Raw genomic sequence first — 20239 nt, 5'->3', positions numbered from 1 at the left:
GACTCTTTTTTTTTTTTTTTTTTTTTTTTTTTTTGGTGGTACCAGAAATTCAACTCATGACCTCATGCTTGCATATCACTGACTTTTTAAAAGTTCCATTTTGAATGGATGGTGATAATTCTGAATCTTAATGATGACTGAATCATCAAAGGAAAGATTCCACTCAATCTCTGTAAGAGAGGAGGACAGAGAAAGGTAGAATCCCTTTGGAAAAGACATACAAAAATTGATTAAACCTAGTAAGTTTTGAAAATGACAATAAGCTTCAGATCTAGAAAACACAGTTTGTGAAATAACCAATTCCCTTGCTTACAATCAGACAACAAACATTTATAAAGCATTTATTATAAGACAGTCATAATTTCATGTATTTTATGTATTTATTGCCACAACAACTCAATCAGGTAGGTACTATTATTATTCCATCATTCTGATAAGGAAATGGAGGCACATGGAGATTAAATAATTTTTGTACAACAACATAGCTACTAAGTGGCAGAGCTGGGATCTAAACCCAGCTGTCTGACTCTAAAGAGCACGTATTTAATTACTGCATTATGAGGAAGCACTCCCTTATACCCATCTATGGATTTTCTGCTTTAAACTGCTTAATTTAATAACTAGGAAGATGACAAAATATATTTAAAATCTCTACTACATATAATATAATCTTCAGAATTTAAAGATTGAGACATGTCTGTGTTATTTAATACCTCAGGGTAAAGATTGTGTCTATTATTTTTGTTCACTTCTACAAAAATAAAAGAATTGCTTGGGTATTAGATTGAAATTTTACTCTTTGCCAGTGTTGCATTTAAAGATATTTTTGGAAAGAGACAGGAAAGTAAACAAGTATATGGAGTTATGGGAAAATTCATTTCAAGCACTCCTAGTTCAATCAGATAAATGTGAGACTGTGAAATGAATTAGTCCTATTTTCTAGGTCAGGACACGAAGATTTTTATTTGTTGTCTTTATTTCTTAAATAGCTTGATTATAAATTTAGTTTATATGGAAGAGAAGTAATTTAGTTGTTAAAATAACTGAGGTTATGATTGGTTTAACACCCAACAAAAATATTTGAACATAAAATATCCAAGGAAAAAGAATAAAATCAGTTTATGATGTTTTACTAAGAAAATTAAAAGTTTATGGAAGGATTTTTTAAACAGTAATAGTCTGAAAAAATATTTTTGTTCGTTGGGTAGGCGTTTGTGCTTTTATATTTGCAACATGATATTTTTGATAATCTCTAGAAGTTCAGAGTAGAGAAAAACAATAGTTTCTAGAAAATAGAGAAGCTCTGCACCAAGCTTCTGTTAATTCTGCCACTTTTCCAACTCCATGAAAGAGAGAATACCTGGAAAGCTGTGCACTTACTTTACAGAAATATTTTTCAGTAGGAATGCATGCAAGCATCATTAAATAATCAACTGTGGGAGGGGTTGGGGATTTAGCTCAGTGGCACAGCGCCTGCCTGGCAAGCACAAGGTCCTGAGTTTGATTCCCGGTACTGGAGAAAAACTAAAAAAATAAAAAAAATTTTAAAGAAAATCAACTGTAGGAAGTGCTAAATTTTGATTGACCATGTTATCATTGTCAATTTTTCATTTTTCCCCTTTTTCTAAAATTACCGAGCAAGGAATTCACATGACCTGACACAGATAAATGGGTGAGGTGGAGAAAACTTCCCAGAACCGAGTAAGTATAGCAAGCAAATGTTAAATTATAATGATCTCAGTAATCATAATGTTCAATTATATTTTAAGAGCCTCAGGAAATTTTTAACAAAGGAATAAAGAATCAAAAGTTTATATTTTTAATTTATAAGTTGTGATCAACAAGTATGGATATTTAATTTTTGAATATTTAATTTTTTTGAATTTACTACAGTAAAAGGTACATTGCCACTTACCCCCCTCAAAATACTCCCCTTCATTTTGAACATACTTTTCCTACCTCCTTGCCAATTTCTGAAGCAGCTCTGGATGTCCTCTTTCATACATGTCTAATTGTGCTGTTATGGCTGCCTTGACGTCCTGAATCAATTTGAAACTTTTACCTATTGTGGGTATTTTGACTTTGGGGAAGAGCCAAAAATTGTAACAGTGGCAGAACCAGTGAATAAGGTAGAAGAGAATACCCTGTAATGTTCTTACAAATCTGCTTTTTGACTAGATGGCACAGGGCCAAAGTATTTGCAATACTTTTGCATACCTCATAAAGACATTCACAAAAGGAGACTCCCAGAACTGCTTCAGAAAGTGGCAAGAATGATGGAATACTTGTGTTCAAAGCAAGGAAGAGTATTGAGAAGGAGGCCTAATGGTAATGGGTCTTTCACTGTAACAAAATTTTTATTTATTTAAATATTCACTATGTATTTTCATCACCCCTTGTAATATATTATTTACAAAGATTAGTTTGGGTATAGACATATTTAAAAAAACAGGAAAAAAAGAGAAAAGAAATGAAACAAAAGGGGAGTATGGTAGAAACTGGTTAGTTGGTCACTAATTTATTCATCCGCTGAAATCTAATCCCTAATGAGATGGTGTAGAGCCAAGGCCCTGGGAAGTGGTTAGGTTGTAAGAGTGGAGCAGTCACACATGGGATTAGTGACTTTATAGGAAGAGACCAGAGAGCCAGCTCCTTCTCTCTACCCTGTGAAGACACAGGAGTCAGCCATGTGCCGCCTACAAGGACGTCCTAACCAATACTTCACCGTGCTGGCACACTAACCTCAGACTTCCAACATCCAAAACTGTGAAAAATGAAATTCAGTTTCATAAGCCACCCAGTCACTTTGTTACAGCAGCCCAAGCTAAGACAACATTCACACCAAACTTGCTCTTCTCCCCAGGCACAAGTAGGACCACAGCCCTAGCCTCCCTTCCACTAGGTGGGGCCCCAGAGCACTGGCCAACAGAAAGCAAGAAATCCTGCACCAAAGCACAAGGACCTGGAAGCTGGTGGTGATCTGGTGGAAGGTGTGGCACCAAAAGAACTCCACATGAATAAATGAGAGGCATCTTCCCATCAAGAATAGCCATTTTTGTGATACTTATACACAATGCAGTATACTCTGCCATAAAGAAGGATAAACATGAGTCATCTGTAGGAAAAGGGATGCTCCTCGAAATCATAATATTAAGTCAAATAAATTAGACACAATAACTTAAGTATCACATGGTGTCTCTTATATGAGAAACCCAAAATATAAATAAAGAACAAAACAGAGATAAATAATAGGAAATAAAAGATAAACAAAGGTAAACAATAAAAGATAAACAAACAATAGGATCTTGTGCATATGGGGAGGGGACCAAGCGATGAAGGGAAGGGAAGGGAGAAAGAGCAAAGGAATTTTTAAAAAGTGAATTAAGTTGTGTTATGTCCATGTACCAACTCCTCACAAGGAACATGACCATTATGTACTATAAATATGTACTAATAAAAAATTTAAAAGTTGGCAAAGCAAATCAAAAAAATGTAAAACTTTAAAAGCTTAAAGGTTTAAAATTTAAAAATTTAAAAGCAAATGAAAAAAATTTAAAAATTGGTAAAGCAAATCAAGAACAAAAGGAAAAGTTAACTGAAGGAGTTTGAAAAGAACTAAGATGCATTATGTACAGTGCATGTACCAACTGCCCGTGATGAATGCAATCATTATGTACTTCAAACATGTACTAATAGAATTTTTAAAATACCCATTTTAGGTTTTAGCTGATATGGTATATTGTGGTAAACTGACAACTGGTGGTCAACTTATAACCCCCAATTGAACTGAGTAAGCGTGGTGCTGGGTGTAAGAGGCCCACCTGGGGACTGTTGCCAGCAGCATAAGAGGCTGTTGGAGCAGAGAGAGGCTGTTGGGACCTGATAGAAGCTGTAAGGAGCTGTTGGTTGCTTTGCAGGAGCTTGTCATGCTATCTTTCCTGAGGAACTTGACTGTTTTCATCCTGTGAGGAGCTCAGGACCTCTTTGGCACTGAAAATAGCTTTGGTTCACTTTGGGGGAGCTCTGGTCCTCACTTGCACATCGCTTCCTGGCTCTGGAGAGAAAGATGGTGCACTACCGGTGTCCTGAAGAAGCTTGCTGCTTTGGCTTCCCTGATGGGAACTTGGCCATCTTGATCACTGGAGGAGCTTGGGACCTCACTGTTGCTGAGGATGACTGTGGTACCTTTGGGGGGAGCTGTGGTTCTTCTGAGCATCACTTCCTGGCTCCACTGCAGATGATCCTGCTGGCACAGACCTTCTAGATTCTACCACTGACCTTTGGGGCTTCCCAGGGCAGATCCATGAAACAGGCCTGCATGAGATATTGTTATGGGCTCTAGGCCTCCAGGTGTACTCATGGGAGGCACTGTTATGAGCTCTAGGCCTTCAGCTAGAATCATGCAGGATATTTCTGTAGGATCCAGGCCCTCAGCTGGATTCCTTGGTCTTAGTGTGTGGACAGATTTCCTGAACTCTCTTGTATATCATTCTTTGGGTGACTATTACAAATAATCATATAAAATATGTGTCCTGTATTATATTGTTTCACCTTGCACAATAACCCTCAAACCATAATATAAATGAACTAACATTACCAAAGCTAATATCCAGAAACTAATCAGGAAATCTAAAACAAAAAATATATTTTCTAGAAGGATAAAATTTTACTCGTTTGTTAATTTCAGTGCATCACTGTATATCTTCTATGTTTTTCACATGTCTTCATTAAAAGTCATATTTGCAGATGACTGTCCTAACTGGAAAAGATGTAGACATTTATCAACTTCATTTTAACAGTTTTTAAGTACCATAGCAACGATGTAATGGATATGAAATACCTTAAAAACAGAGCAGAAATCTGGATTCTAGTCTCAGACACAGTAACCCTGCTTTCTCCACAAGGGAGGTGTTCTAAGGCCCTCAGTAGATGCCTAAAACCAAACATGGTCACAAACCTAATTCATATGTACACAAACTTAAAGTATTTTGCATTTTAGTAAAGTACCTATCGTGCAATCTGGCCATAAGTTTTGCTGTTTGAGATTTCAAAGCAAACCTACCTCAAATTTCTTTTTTCTTCTTTCACAAATTCATGGATACAAAATTAGTTCATACTGTCCATCTTAGCAACCTCAGCATGGTTTTGTTTCTTCTTTTTCATTTCATTAAGAACCTTTATCTTTTCACTTACAGGAAGCACTTTACAGCTTCTCTTTGGCATATCCAAGTCACCAGTGTCATTGCTGTTATACTTGGGGATCATTATTAAGTAAAATGACGATCGCTGGAACACAAGCACAGCAACAACCACAACACTCACTTTAACTAAGACAGCCACTAAGTGACATCTGGGAAAATAGCATACACAGCATGGGTACACTGAACCAAGAAACAATTCATGTCCTGGGCAGGATAGAGCCGGATGGTGTGAGATTCCATTACAATACTCAGAATGTGGCGAATTTAAAATTTATGAACAGTTTATATCTGAAATTTTCCATTTAACATTTTGAGACCACAGTAAACTGCCAGTATCTTAAGCCATAAATCAGAACCACAGAGAAGGGGGGCTGGGGATTTAGCTCAGTGGCAAAGCGCCTGCCTGGCAAGCGCAAGGTCGTGAGTTCAGTTCCCGGTACCGGAGAAAAACAAACAAACAACAACAAAAAAAAAAAACCACAGAGAAGGAGAGGGCTACTGTATTCTAGGTTACTTTCTCAATTCTATTACATATAAAAATTAAATGCAGTAACATCTAGAACCCACTGCTTCATCTTTTAAATATGGTCACTTAACTATATAGGGTCCTAGCTCTTTAAAAATTATAATTGTATAAGATTTATATATTTCTACCTGATATTTCCTACACATACTTCAAATCAGTCCACTATTACCCTATTAAATACTTTTGAGGAAGAACAGCAATCCCAAAATAAACCCCTTCTTTTCCAGAATTATTTCAAAAGTTCTGCAAATGTCAAATAAATATCTACTATGCTGCCTTCTCCTTCAGGAAACCAAGTCTTATTTATCTTTTTGTTTCTAGATCTAACTTCTGATTTTTACTGAATGAATAGTCTTATTAAGAAGCAAAAATGAATATTCTTTTACTGTAATTTTTAATTACTGAAGAAGTCCTCTGTTCAGATCACTAAAGGCACAAGAATGTCACAACAACGGTCCCAGATCCAGTTTTCAAAAAGTACTAGGAATGCAATTCTTTATCTCTAAAAGCTTCCCTTGTGAACAACTGGGTGGGCTGGGCGAGATAAAAGTGGAAGAGGATCCATTCTCTTCTTCTCTAGTTTACTTATTGTACTTCTGCCACAATTTCATCAGTTTTGAAATGGTTCTACAGGTGAAATGAGTAACTGCCTTAGTGTAACAAATACTGCGGTTTAGGAGATCAAACTCATGACAGCAGCAAGCTCAAAACAACTGAAATGTAGGACACAGCTGTGGCCAGTATTCCAAAGGGTATGATGATCTTCCTAAGTAGAACTAGAAATAGCAGTTTCAAAAATGCTGAGAGAATTTTTTTTATTTTTCCTTTTTTGAGACAGGGTCTTACTATGTAATCTAGCCTGGCCTTGAATTCTCAACATCCCCTGACTCAGCCTCCTAGTGCTGGGATTACGGGCACGTGCCACCGTGCCTGGCTTTTGATAGAATGCTCTAAATCATTCAGAAAGTCATTTTTGGGTTCCAGTAGAGCCCGGACAACTCAGCAATAGTGAGTTCCTGTCTCAAAAATAAAAAGTAAAGGACTGGTGCCAAAGCTCAGTGCAACACCCAAATTCAATCCTCAGTGTCACATGGTGGTATGGAGGACTCATTTTGACCATTCATTTTATTCCTGGGGTTAAAAGGCCCAGAAATAAGCATTGCACCAAGACCTACATGATTATTCTGTGAATAATCTTAGTAGTCTTAATAAAGAGCTTCAAGACAGGAATAAAAAAGTCCCAAAACATCTGTCATTCTAAGTCTTTTAACTCTTTCCTTTGAGGAAATATTACTTAGTGTTTTATCCAAGTGGAAGAAAGATTATGATACAAGTTTAACCACAGAGAAAATCCATCTGATTTGAAGGAAGCACATATAGCTTAGAGAATTAAATTGAAATATATCTGATATTTCCATTTTAAAAATTATTAAATTATAAATGAGTTTTATGACAATACTGATAACGGTTGCAATAGATGGCACTTAGAGGTTAACTGAATGTGTTTGCACATGAAATACCACATTTACTCATCACGGTAAAGCTAGTGGTATTAATACTCAAGTACTAGACAGATAAAGACTGAGGGTACAAAAGCTTTCATAACGTCTCAATACCAAACCAGTTTGCTCTAAAAATATTCCTCGTTTCTGGGAATATGCTTTTAGAAGTAAAGGATGCTAACCCTGAGGTGGTGAGTGAGCTGCTATAGTAATAATTACTGTGTATACTGCACAGCACATTAAAAATGATGCACCAGAATCCTCTCACAAACTCTTGTCGTCATGCTGATGTCTACTAATCCACTCAAATACCAGGATTTTTATCATTACTTTCACTAAACAGACATAGACTGAGGCTTACAAATATTCCCCGACCTGAGGATGATCCCGCTAATGCCAAGGCTAGCTCACTAAGATGTAATGCTTCTTGGAATCAAAGTTAGAGGACATGATTTTTTGCTGGTGATCAATATAACATGACATTATATCACCTGCTGACATTGTATAACTCAGATGGAACCTGTGGTCATCGTGAAATTAAATGAGGGCTCCTGCTGCACCAGTGAGGAGAGAATGACACAGATCCAAAGCACTTAACTCCTGTGTGGTGTTGTTTTTGCTTGGCCAAGGGGGACAGCAGATTCATTTGATTTGCTTTGCTATCTTGAAACCATTCTCAAGGAGGGAGAGAAACTCTTTGGAAAACGCTGACTCAGTGTTAGTGTTTTCTCCTTGTGAACTACGGAGAAGTTCTCAGGCAAAGTTAAGCAATCAGAGGCAGTCCTATATTTAATAAGAGGAAAATGTCTTAAGGAAAAACAAGTTTTACAAAAACAATTTTTAACTGGGAAATGTAATTAAAGAAGTAATGTATATTTTAATTTAGATTTATGTCACTGGATTTGTAGGTAGTGTTAATAGTTTCCAAATGCCAGTGTGTATTCATGCACATTTAGCAATACTTCATGATGTAATACATTGCTTCTTTGATACATCTTTTGTCAAATCCATCTGTCTCTGGCAGATAAGCATAGCTTTTCAGATGCTTATCTACAAAAGAACTTTCACAGCCACACAAAAATGATGTAGGAAAGTAGAGAGGAATATAGAGAAGAAAGATCATCTACCCTTGTTTTGGTGACATTTTGCTTTTCCCACAGCTCACAAACTGTCCTCTGGAATCCTGAGGCCTCTGGACTCCTTTTCTTAATCTCTTGTCCTTACACAAAAAGACATGTGACCCTGGTGTCTCCAGGAGAACAGAAGAGATAAATGACCTCCAGGAAGCACTGCCTCAGGATGCAAATGTCCCTCATATAGACCCACCAGAACCTGCTCAGCCTCCTGACCATCTGGATTCTATAGGAAGCTGATTAGTGTTCAGTAATTAAGCACAAGTCACGTATATTTTATTCATCTCAATGAATACCCAGTAAGATACTGCAAAGAGAGGAAGCCAGGAAAAAGTAGGAAGGAATATACAAGCTACATTAAGAGAACTGCATTGCCTCTAGGAAAAGAAGGAGAGCCAGGTTAAAAGCCAGCTCGGGTAAGGCAGCTTCTATCCCACCACTTCTTACTCCTAGGGAACACAACCACCTGAAGAGTGACTCTCACAGAAGAGTCACTTTTTTCCACTAATGCAGTTAGGGATGGATAATTACGGATGAGTCCGCCATCACTATTAGCATCTATGGCTGTGGAAACTCAATAAACTCCCTATCCAATCTCAATAGAGGAACTGGCAACATACCATTTTTTCAGAAAGTAAATGTGTTTCTGAAAGAACACATTAAGCTTAAATTCCTTAAAGACTATTTTATAAAGATTTGGTTGATACCTAGAAAGACTCCATGCTGATTACATCTCTCTCTTTTTATGAACATCATATGCTGGTATGAAATGAAAGGAGTCATATTTCAGAAAGCAATAATATTTCTAACAATAAAACTTTGCATTCCCGGTGTCATCCAAAAATAAAATTTAACAAAAATGAAACGAATATTTCTGCCTTATTGGCTAAAATCATGTTAGTCATTTAAAGAGTTACAACCAAAATTAAACTTCTTTGAGTCTATTAATGTATTTTATAGGAGTTGGCAAGTAGTGACTAAAGTTATTAGAAGTTTGTATTTGCCACAGGAATCCATAATTTTTAAAATGTTCAAATGATTTGTGCTTGGGACTTGTATGTGCCACAAGGCTGTACCTTTGAATCTGTTAGTCTAAAGACAGGTTGTGTTTTTAGCTAAAACACAACCTGAGAACCAAAAATATAAGAAACAGCCTGGCTGTGTACTGTCTTGAGAAAAAAATATAAAAATTATTTGGGAGAATATAAAATTATTTCTATGCTCCAAGTTCATACTCAACTAGCCCTATTTATTTTTTTATGACAGTCTAGGAAAAATTAACGATGATATAAAAGCTAAACATGAACTGCTTACATTTACCAGTTTATACTCAGTAATGATTCTGTCAATAGAAGCTATAGAAGATAACAAAATACTGGTGTTTTCTAGTTTTTCATTTCAATCTGTTCTAGCTTTATTCTAAATCTTGTTAGCAATAGACGTTACCCTCAACAACTACATACACCTAACAACAGCTTCCTGGGGTAATTTGATCTGCTCTGACCACAAATGCCAATCCACACACTTTCTTCCGTTAGGGTTGTGTATCTGTGTCTATTGAATGTACTTCTTATAAGGCTTCTCACAACAACTTTGTGGTTTCCCATTCAGTGCTCTACCACATAAATAGAACCACTGAAGAACAATTTTCATGCATATATACCTTTTCAGTTATTCATAGTGCAACGTCTCAAATTAGCTTCAGATTGCAGAAAGTCTTGCCACCATCCTTTCACATTTCTTCCTCTTCTGTGCCCTGACTGCTGCGAGCCTCTGTCCCAGGAGGATCCCTTATCATTTGCTGCTCACTCTCCCCCAGCTTTGGACACGGGGGTGGGAAACTTTGAAGCCTACCAGACTCAAGTGCTCTCTCACCTAGGTTTGGACATTCACATCCGTTTTAATCTGCTGGTTTTGGACCTTTGTCACTTTATAGACCCCATAAAACAAACAGGCCACGCAAATGCATGGAACAGCCTCCTCCAAAATGCAGCTTGAGTGTGATCCACGGCAAAATGCTGAAATAACTCTGCCAGGTTCTAGAAGCTTTAAGATTCATCCCATTGAACTTGATACATACACAACAGTAGCTTGAAAATGAACCATCTGCTAGTTCAGTATTTTCTCCTTATAATCACTCCCTCCCAGGGTATATAATTAATTTACTGCGCTTTAAAAGAAAAAAGTCAGGATTACTCACACAGTCTTGAAGATGCAATGTCAGCTATTTAGGACACAAACATCCAAGGCCGTGCTAGGACTCAGTTACAACTACATATGCATTAAGGCAGGAACTGACAGGCCTCTGACTACGGCAAGTATAGGGCTTGTGCTTCTCAACTGCCGGGCTATAATCTATGAAACTGAGCCCAGATCCAGCCAATCAGTTCGCTCCTCATAACAAGTCTAACTGGCTCTGGAAAGCTGAAAGGGCTGCACTGGAGCGGCATAGATGATATATTCCACACAGTAATCTGCTTATCTAGAGTCACTCTGCCTGGAAAAGCCAGAGAGAATCACGGCTTCATTATCTGAGGGAAGAAGGACAGGTGATCTGGCAGAAAACACATCTGAACCTGGAGCAAGAATGACCCTCTGGCTCGGCAGTCCCAAAGGTGCGGCATGAAAGGAACTGAGCCTCCCCAGGAATCCAAGGGCAACCACAGCAGCAAACCCGGAGGTAACTTTCATCTTCCTTTTTAGTTTCAATAGGAGTAATGCTAAGTGAAAAGGATACACATTAGTCACTTAGGCAAATAAACAGGATTCTGTTTTATTTTTCTTTTCCATGTTTTAAGTTTTTGCAGGATCATTTGTTATTAAGTGTGAGCAGAGGGAAAGAAACTCAAAACTAACATCTGCTGAGCAAAATAGATCATTTTCCAGAAGAGCTTTAAAGCTACCTTTCCAGATGGGCAGCCTTTACAGCCAGTCAGAGAAACAGAGTAAATGCAGCTGACAAGGAATGGAGAGAAACAAAATCGCACACTTTTCATACCTGAGAGAAATCTCTACGTTCAGAGAGTAAATCAGGAAGATGGGTTACTGCCCAGTTCTACAGGCCATGGGCACTTAGGCCACGTAAGAACATTCGTTCCGGGCTGGGAGGGTTGGGACAGAATCCTCAGAATCACAAGGGAGTAGACAATTCTGTCAGCACTCGTGTTTTACTTTTCTCTGCAGTATCTTTCTAATTTCCCATTACATTTTAAGTGTTAGTTCTGCCCGCTACTGTTACACCATACTTCTAAATTGGTAGTTAATAAAGGGTCCATGGAAAACACTTTTCAGCTGCAACCCCCAACACCACACCCTTAACATACTTAACCTAGTGACAAACCCTTCCAAACCCTGAGCAAATTGTTTAACATATTTTGTAGTGAGTGTAACATTAGCAATGAAAAAACCCCCTGCAGTAAACTTTTACATAACTAAATCAATCATTATGCTTTCAAAGTGACAACAGAAGTTACAAAATAGTCATCTTGTGTTGTTGGATTCATAAGCCCCTGAAGGAAGGAAAAAGCAGAGAAAGAAAATAATCTTTGTTTAGTGGTAAAATAGAAACACCGAGTAAGAGAAGAGACATTTATGCACATTTTGTTTGCTGTAGATAATGGACTGAATTGAACTTGCGATTTGACACCAGGAAGAAAAACAGCAGTACACAGAGATCAGAAAAAAATAACCCATCGGCAGTTTCCTGCCAGGCTTTGTTCTTTGAATTGTCCAATTTTGATTAGCCACGGAAGAATATTTCTGTTCTCTTTACATATTTTTTATTTAATTAAATTTTGTTTATTTGACAGTACTGCTGCCTGTGGAGACCAAGTGAGAATGGAAACTTCTGAGAAAACAAAATTGTCAGCATTGTTGTCCCCTTCACTCAAAACTGTGCTATGTAGTCTGAAATGGAAAACAACTCCTTAACATAGTATTGTCGTCGAATCCTCAACATGGAACTTCGTACTTCTCACTCCCTTCACAAAATTCCATTCAACTCCCCTGGAATTTCCATGTTCCAAATCATTTTCACCAGACAAGGCTGAGAATACTCTAAATGGAGGCATGTAAGTCACTTCACATTCATTCTTACCTAGAAATTTCTCACAGGAAGACCTCACCTCCTACGACCCTGAAAAAAACTATTTCACCACCCAGACCACGGTCAACAACTACGCAGTAAGGCTTGGTGCTGAAGTTTTCACAGCCTTCGCCCATTCTCTGTGTGGGCATAACTGAGTTCACAACTGACCCATGGCTTCCTGATCCTTCACAAGTACTAAAAGCCTTGTTTGACCCAACTTCAAGTTATTTGTCTCTTAGTAAAAAATGTTCGACTCAAAACACATTCATGATGAGAGATTCCAAAAAGACCAGCACTGCCTGCTCTTCCTAGAATCATAATAATTTTGATAACCTGACACATGTTACTATGATCTGGCATTTTTCTTGGGATTTAAATATTTAGTTATACTGTGGGGAGACTTATCCTGAAACAAAAACAGTAAAGTAACGTCTCAGTATGAAGTATGGTTCAACCCTGAGCCTATTATGTCATTTACATTTGTTTCCTTTATCAGAATGAAAACAATGCAGTAGAAGAAACTAAAAATATACATATCAACACTATAACCTTCTTTTGCCTAAAATCGTTAATGTAATATGTCAGAGTCTGCTACAGCAGGCATCATGGTTAATTCCTCAGGATTCATATTAGCAGGTTCTAACTATAAAGATCACTTCCTGTTATTACCATCAGTTAATACCTGTTAGCTATAGCATTGGGCACGAAGGGTCATCCACACAGCTGAGTTCAGTTCTTGTCTGTCTGTCCTTGATCTCAATCCCACCGACAAGAATTAAGATGATCCTAATAACAGAAAGCCACATCAAGAGTGCAAACCCTGTCCTGAAGCAAGAACTGTCAGCAAATCTCAAGTGTCAGAGTAGCTATATAGTTCATGGAAAACTGTCTCAGAACTTGGGCCAAGCATGATTTCTGGGCTCATAAGCTAAGTTGTCTGGTCCTGAAATTTATGTAAGCCAAAGAAATCACCGATGAGAAAACTATCAGAAATGTTCAGACCCACCATGTTAACAGGTGTCAGAAATGAAGAATCACAGGAACTCCATTCCCAGTGACATAGTTAAACTGGCCCAGTAAAAAAGGAGAAGGCCGTCCTCACCTTAACACAAATGTTTCAACTTAAATTAAACAGCATGGATAGTAAAGATGTGATCGCTCTAGGGACTAAGCCTTTGGTCTTTGTTCAGACCTAACAAAACACTTAATTTGGCCACTTAGATCTGAAATCAAATTGGCTCTTGGCACATGGAGGGAATTTTTAGTTGGTATTTTTGTGTGTTTTGTTTAATTCAGTCTCTCCCAAGAACATGACCATATATAAGCATACTAACACATGTGACAAAATTAACATAAACTCCTCATTTTTTATACTCACTTGTAGTCAGAACTCTTAGGTAATGAGACCTGAAAAGAAGGATCGATTTTATTGCAGTCTTGTTCTTTGCCCAAGCATCTTGAAAGCATTACGACATGACATACACAAAAACCAGCAATATTTATGTTTAATAAGGATTTAAGGTATCCATTATTATTATTTGATGCTAAAACTGCCTGTGTGTCCAGCACTGTGTAAAGAACAATAACATGGAGGTTGAGGGCATAAATTCTGGAACCAGACTGCCTGGGTTCAAATCCCAGCTTTGACCCTTAACTATAGGACTTTGGACAAGATACCTAATAACCTTTTGCCTCAGTTTTCTCATATGCAAACTAGTGTCACACATAGTCAGGCTGATATAAAGATTAAGTGGGCAGGCCAGAGAGATAGCTCAGTGGCACAGTGCCTGCCTGGCAAGCACAAGGTCCTGAGTTCGATTCCCGGTACAAAAAAAAAGATTAAATGGGCAAATAAATGCCTAGAACTGAACCCACTCTGCTACATGGTGAACACTCACCATAAAAAAAAAATTGTCATTTTCATTGTTATTATTTTTAAGCTCATTACCAAAATAATATACAAAATTCAAATTTAAGGTAAATTATTGAATAACCAGATGTGGTGAAATGCCATCTACTATCATCACCTACTGCCATGCAGGTAATATTTACAAGTGAGTCTTGTCCTGCAGCCTCTGAGATAACAGCACAATGAGGTGGGCAGGTCACTGTTGATTGTGGGTCTTCTGTACGGTTATCACTTGACACTTAACCCTGCCCTACGTTTAGTGTGTCACGTAAGAACACTCAGCCAGGACATGACACAAAAGGAGTAATCATAGTAGACATGATCCATATGATAAAGGATTCAAAGTTCAGGCTAGTTAATGATTTCTGCATGAAGGGGGGAAAAATAAGGGAAGTTATTAATCTTTATTGACGGCCTCCTAACCAAAACCTATTTGAAGAGGGGGAGAGGGTTAGTCCTCATGAACAGCTGTATTGATTCCTCAGAATATATGAACTATGTCTAGAATTCATGCTGAATTCCCAGACTAAATATGAGAGAACACTGAAGCTAAATATTGTCCTTTCTTCCCACTGATAAGGGATTCCTCAGAGCAGGAGAATATTAGTGGAGATACAGATATAGTCACTGAGAATGGGAAGAGAAAACAACAGTCTTCCTGGAGAAGGAAAGGCTATGCCAAGGGAGGAGCATGGAGTTCTACACTCATTCATTCATTCATTCACCTATTCACTCACTCACGCTTGAGTTGTCTTCTTATTTTCCTCCACTCCCACACAAAGCCCCACCACCTACCTGCTTCTAGCTCCTGAGATATCATGTTTTCAGCTCATGCTTCTGCCAGTGCAGCCCACCCTCTCCATGCCCGTCCCCAGCACCCACTAGCAAGTTCAAGGATAGTGATCTCTACCCACCTGCTTTCTCTTCCAGAAGGTGGTGACTCCCCGCAGAGCCAGTTATTGACTTGGTATCACTACCACATAAATTAGCACTAAAGAACAAAGAAACGTTCAGAAAGCTAGAGGAAATTTTCTGTTTAGGGGAAGAAAAGCTTCAACAATAAAATATAGGGCAAGGTCAGAATGATAACAAAATCAAATGTCAAGGCCTAGTAGAGCTATAGACAAACTCTTTGCTAGGAAATCATCTCCAGTCTTTCTCAAGTTGATAAAGAAATGCAGTAAAGTCCACTGTGATTGCTAGAAATAATCACATGTTTGAAAGCTCTTTGGGGAGCCTGGCAAAGAGTTGAATGATCTTTATCTAATCTATTCTCATTATTCTGCTCCTGGCAGGAAAATGCACTGGAGCTGGGAGTATCTAAGACTCAGGGGTGAGTAATTGTCTCCCCAGGCCCCTGCTGTTGGTTCAGTTACAGAGTCAGACATGAAGTCTCCCTTCCAAAGCCCACTTGGGTCACTGAGGTATCACAACCCCCAGCATTGCTGCATCCAGTCCTGTGACCAAGGATATGCACAGTAGGAGAAGAGCATGGGAGCGGCCCAGAAAAATGTTACGAACAAGGCATTCTGGAGAGTAACTGCTATCGTTTGGATGGGTGCCCTCAGAAAGGCCCATATGTTAAGGCCTGGTCCCTGGGGTGGTGGTGCTGTGTGATACTGTGGACTTTTAAAAAGTAAGACTGAATGGAAGGTCCCTAGATCTTTGGGGACATGCACCTGAGGGAATCACGGGATTCTGATATGTCCTCTCTCTCCATTTGCTGGTTAGTGATGTAAGCAGTGCATTCAGCCACATTCCCACCATGATGCGCCATCATCACCAGAGGCCCAAACCAACAGCACTGTCCAATCTTGGGACTAAACCTTCCAAACCATGAACCCAAATAACCTTTCCTTACTCACTAAGTACACTGTTGTCAGTATTCTGTTATACTGACAGTTACCCTGAGAAATGGGCTGTCTTTATCCTCTCCCTCTCATTCACTCTAGTCCCCTAAACAGTCCTTCTATGCTCCCCAGCTCCTTCCTCCAAAGCGGCCCACAAATACCATGGGGCGCCTTACCCTTTCCTATTCTCAAATGAGTCTTTTTGTGTGACGTTCCCAGAGCAGCAGATTAAACCACTTTATGAGAATATGATTAAACGTTCCTGCTACCTTCCAAGTGGCACTTTATTTTAATAGAAGCTTTCTAGAAATAAATCTGAGAACCAAAGAAAGAATCACCAGTGGATATTTCAGGCCCCATGGACCATGACACTGGAGACATGCAGAGGACAGGCAGGGATTTTCTGGGCCAGGGAATCACACCATCACATCAGCCACATTCTCCTGTCAGTAATGGTTCAGCCCCATATGCACAGCTCTGTACCACGGAGAATGTCAAGTGCTGCTCACAGTTACACGACCTGTACCAGCACCTGTAGTCCCTGAGTATTCTCTCTCTACAGCCAGAATGCAGGCCACCACCAAGTAAGAAAGTTTTCTCTCTTATTTAACCCCCCCACAGGAGCAGTAAATATTGAACATACAAGAATTTGACTATGGAGACACATTTGTAATGTCAGTATCTGAAAGAGATATAGGTACTCCACGTCTCATAGTCTATAGGATATTTATTTATCTGCCATAAGAATTAAGCACATAAATCTGATTACAGTTGAGTCACCCATGCACTATAAGATAATACAGTGGCCTTGAATTTTAAGGGCAGGGCTTGACCCAAGGTGCTTGTTAAAATGTTAGATTCCTGGCTCCCACTAAAGGATGTTGATCTATGAGTCTACAACGCCTAGAGAATCTGCATTTTCATTGTCTACCCCCCAACCTTGCTTGTAAAGCCAGTCTTCCGTGGACTACTCAAGAAACATCAAAACAGTGATAGGGCACCTAGCCCAAAGCCTACAGGATGACAAGTTCTCAGTACTTACTAGATATAATTATTAAGAATCAGAACCAACCACAACTTCACATACTCAACTTGCATTTGATCTCCTGCTAAGGAAATTACCTATGGGAGTAGCTGTAAGATGGCAAGCTAGGAGTTTTTTAGTGTAGGAAAGAGAAATGAGAAGAGGAATACAGAAGAGAGGCAAGCTAACTATGTTCTTCTAATGATCCTTTAACCATCAGTGCAAACTCTTGACCCCTAATTATTCCCTGCTCCATGTGACCTCAGCTCTGAAAAAACTGGACAAGAGTATTTGAGATAATTAGCCATGGACCAGGAATTTCCCAAGTAAAAAATATTCAAAGGTTTGCCATTTTTATTTCTTGGCCTCACACATGGAAAACAAAATGAGGTTATTTGATTTGTTTTGTAAAGCAAAGTAGGCCCCAAGCAAACAGGGAGTTTCAAAGTGCCTGAGTCCACTAACTTTAGCCCAATATCAGAAGTGGAGCCCTAACCTGACTGGCTGCTGTGCTCGTGTGAATCTTGGCTGTCTTCCTGCACCCATGGTGTGAGCCTCCGCGGGTGGCTGGAGTTTCGCGGATCTACTTACTACTTGGATTCACTCCATACAACAAAGGGGATGATCCTTCAGGAAGTCTTCTGTTTGGTTTGCATGTTCCTGAGCATAGGACAAAGGTCTGCTGTTTAAGAGGATGAATAACCAAGGCTTTGTTTCTCCAAACCAAGAGGGAAACTGTTGATCTAACCAAAGTCACTTGGTCTTAAACTGCCCAAGGAGGACAAGAATGAGATATTATTTTAGGCGCCCATCACTCAACCTCCTCTCAGTTCCAGAAAACAATGACTCAGTGTGGGCCTTTCTGACAGACGGCAGCCTTAGGAAAATACTGTTCCATATATTTGGAACCAGGGCTCCTCCTGCATTAAAATAAGTGGAAGCTATTCAAAGTCCACTTAGCTCTTTCTCTATGAATCCTGGGCATAGGAATACAGCTGTCCAGACTCACATAATGAGAGGAAAATGGAAACTCTGCATGACACCAAATCAAAGTACTTCGTGTCTCCATCCCAGGTGCTTGGCCTGTGTCTTATTGCTTGATTCTCACAGTAGCCTCGAAGAGGTTGGTATTATTATCCCTACCTTGACCAAGAGTAAGAAAGTTGAAATGAATTTTATCCCTAAGGATACACAGTGGGGCACAGCTGGGAGCTAAATTAGAAAAGAAGTAAAAGCAACCTCAGTCTCCTTTAAATGAACAACCTCTCACATTCCTATTAACATAACATCATATGAATTTAATCATTCTGTTTAACAACCTGTCTTGTATCAACAAATAATTTTCTATGTCAATAAATGAAGTGCTACCCTGTCATTTGGATTTCCAGGGAAGTATTTACCATAACTCACTATGCTAGTCTCCTATAGATAAACGCTGACAGGGTTCCAATTTTCCCCCATGGAGATGTTTCTACAAACATACTACATAAGTGTATTCTTTATGTTTACTTCCTTAGGATAAATCCCAGACAGAGCTGTTTGGCAAAGAGTGTATACATTTTACATTTCTGTACTTAGCACCCAACTGCAAGGCAGAAGGTTATACCAGGCAGCCAGCCACACGAGTGTGCACATTTCCCTACACTCACAGGCAGGCCAGGCTTCACATTTCTGCCAAAATGATAGGATGTGAATGATAGCATTGTCACTTTTGATTGATTTCATCTCTTTGATCATTAGAGAGTTTGGGTATTTTTTTTTCCTGTATATCGGTCATCTGCAATTCCTCCAGAAATTAGTTAGCCCTTTCTTTCTACCTTGCTATGAGCGTCTGACTCCAAAACTCTTTGCAAGAGCTCGTTCTCACCCTGTGCTGTTTTTTCACTGTCTGCTCTCTGTAGAGCTGATGCACTAGTGCGTTGGAGACTTTGATCTATAGTCAAGAAAACTTCAGCAACATATTGCCAGGGCAATTAGTCAAGTTTCATAAAATATGGTCCAAGAAGAAAAACTGGTTAAATCTAAAGAACAGAAAGCCATAAACTTCTCCTTAGTTGTGTGCTGCAGAAATGGGTCACCCGCTGACCTTATCAGCTGTTGTTTATCTTACAATAAACAATAATCCATTTAGACCTAATCTTGTTCTACAGAAAACTCTGGATAGCAGAAGGAACAATTTGGAGGAACAGCCCCAGAACAAGGAAGCTGGAAGGAGCAAAGAGGACACAAACACGTACCCCTATTTTTATTTCCAAGGCAGAGGTAGACCACAAAGAATTGTAGATTGTATGCCCTCTCTCAGAGAATGAAGCCCACAGACATAAAGTAACTTATCTAAAATCAGTTGATGAATGATAGACCCTGACATCCTGAGCAGAGCTCATTCTACTAGTCAGTGGTGCTAAATATATGGCATGTATGGCACAGCCTGCTGTTCGTTATCACTGAAAGCTCTAAAAGGTTCACCATTACTGCACTAGACAATACTAGGCAGAAGTAAAACCGAGCCCAAGTTGAGTCCCCAGAGCTTAGAACAATGATTCTGCCTCTCACAGTGCCCAGGTTTTGTTAAAAGGCATTATGACAAGAATACCCACACACCAGGCTCAGGAATTTGGGCAAAGGGGGCTAAGCCGTAGGAATGGCCAGCATCTTGGCTCTGGCTGGCTATGGGAGAAGGCTTCAAGGGCAATGTTAGGCTGCCTTCTTGTTCTACTTAAGAAAGAATATGGACTAATGCAAAAGCAAGGCCAGCATCTAGCTCTTCTCCTTGCAAATATCACTTGCATAATTAGCTTTATTTACTTTACCCTGTCTGTTCCAGTTAAACTAAATGCAGCCTCTAGAAGAAAACTGAGCCTGACCATTTAGTATTCCTGTCTACCCGAAGGGGCCCCTGCCTTAGCCCAGCAGAGACCCGGATGTGACCAAATTCTTGACAGGATAACTAGACAAAGGCTACATCTCACATGTAGAAAAAGTACCTGCATGGGTGGACCCACATTCA

General features: G+C 39.1%; 1 protein-coding gene and 1 long non-coding RNA gene across 8 annotated transcripts in view; one reads left to right on the top strand and one right to left on the bottom strand.

The window, feature by feature from the left end:
• The window catches only part of Pde4d (phosphodiesterase 4D, cAMP-specific), a 1338202-nt gene that overhangs the window by 1301440 nt on the left and 16523 nt on the right, over positions 1-20239 (bottom strand). The gene's annotated exons all lie outside the window — the stretch shown is intronic.
• Positions 10761-20239, top strand: part of LOC102008788 — a 32348-nt gene continuing 22869 nt past the window's right edge. For 5 of the 6 annotated variants that reach the window (XR_001235663.1, XR_001235661.1, XR_001235660.1 and 2 more), the window contains exons 1-3: positions 10761-11042; positions 12172-12432; positions 15654-15691. This is a non-coding gene — a long non-coding RNA (uncharacterized LOC102008788). Of the gene's footprint in view, positions 11043-12171; positions 12433-15653; positions 18356-20239 lie in introns of all 6 variants that reach the window. The other variant, XR_262390.2, reaches the window with a different exon arrangement.

This window comes from Chinchilla lanigera, unplaced genomic scaffold (assembly GCF_000276665.1).
Source record: "Chinchilla lanigera isolate Chin_1 unplaced genomic scaffold, ChiLan1.0 scaffold00045, whole genome shotgun sequence".
Lineage (NCBI taxonomy): Eukaryota > Metazoa > Chordata > Mammalia > Rodentia > Chinchillidae > Chinchilla > Chinchilla lanigera.
The sequence above is the reverse complement of the archived record's forward strand: the minus strand, read 5'-3'. Positions and strand labels throughout refer to the sequence as shown.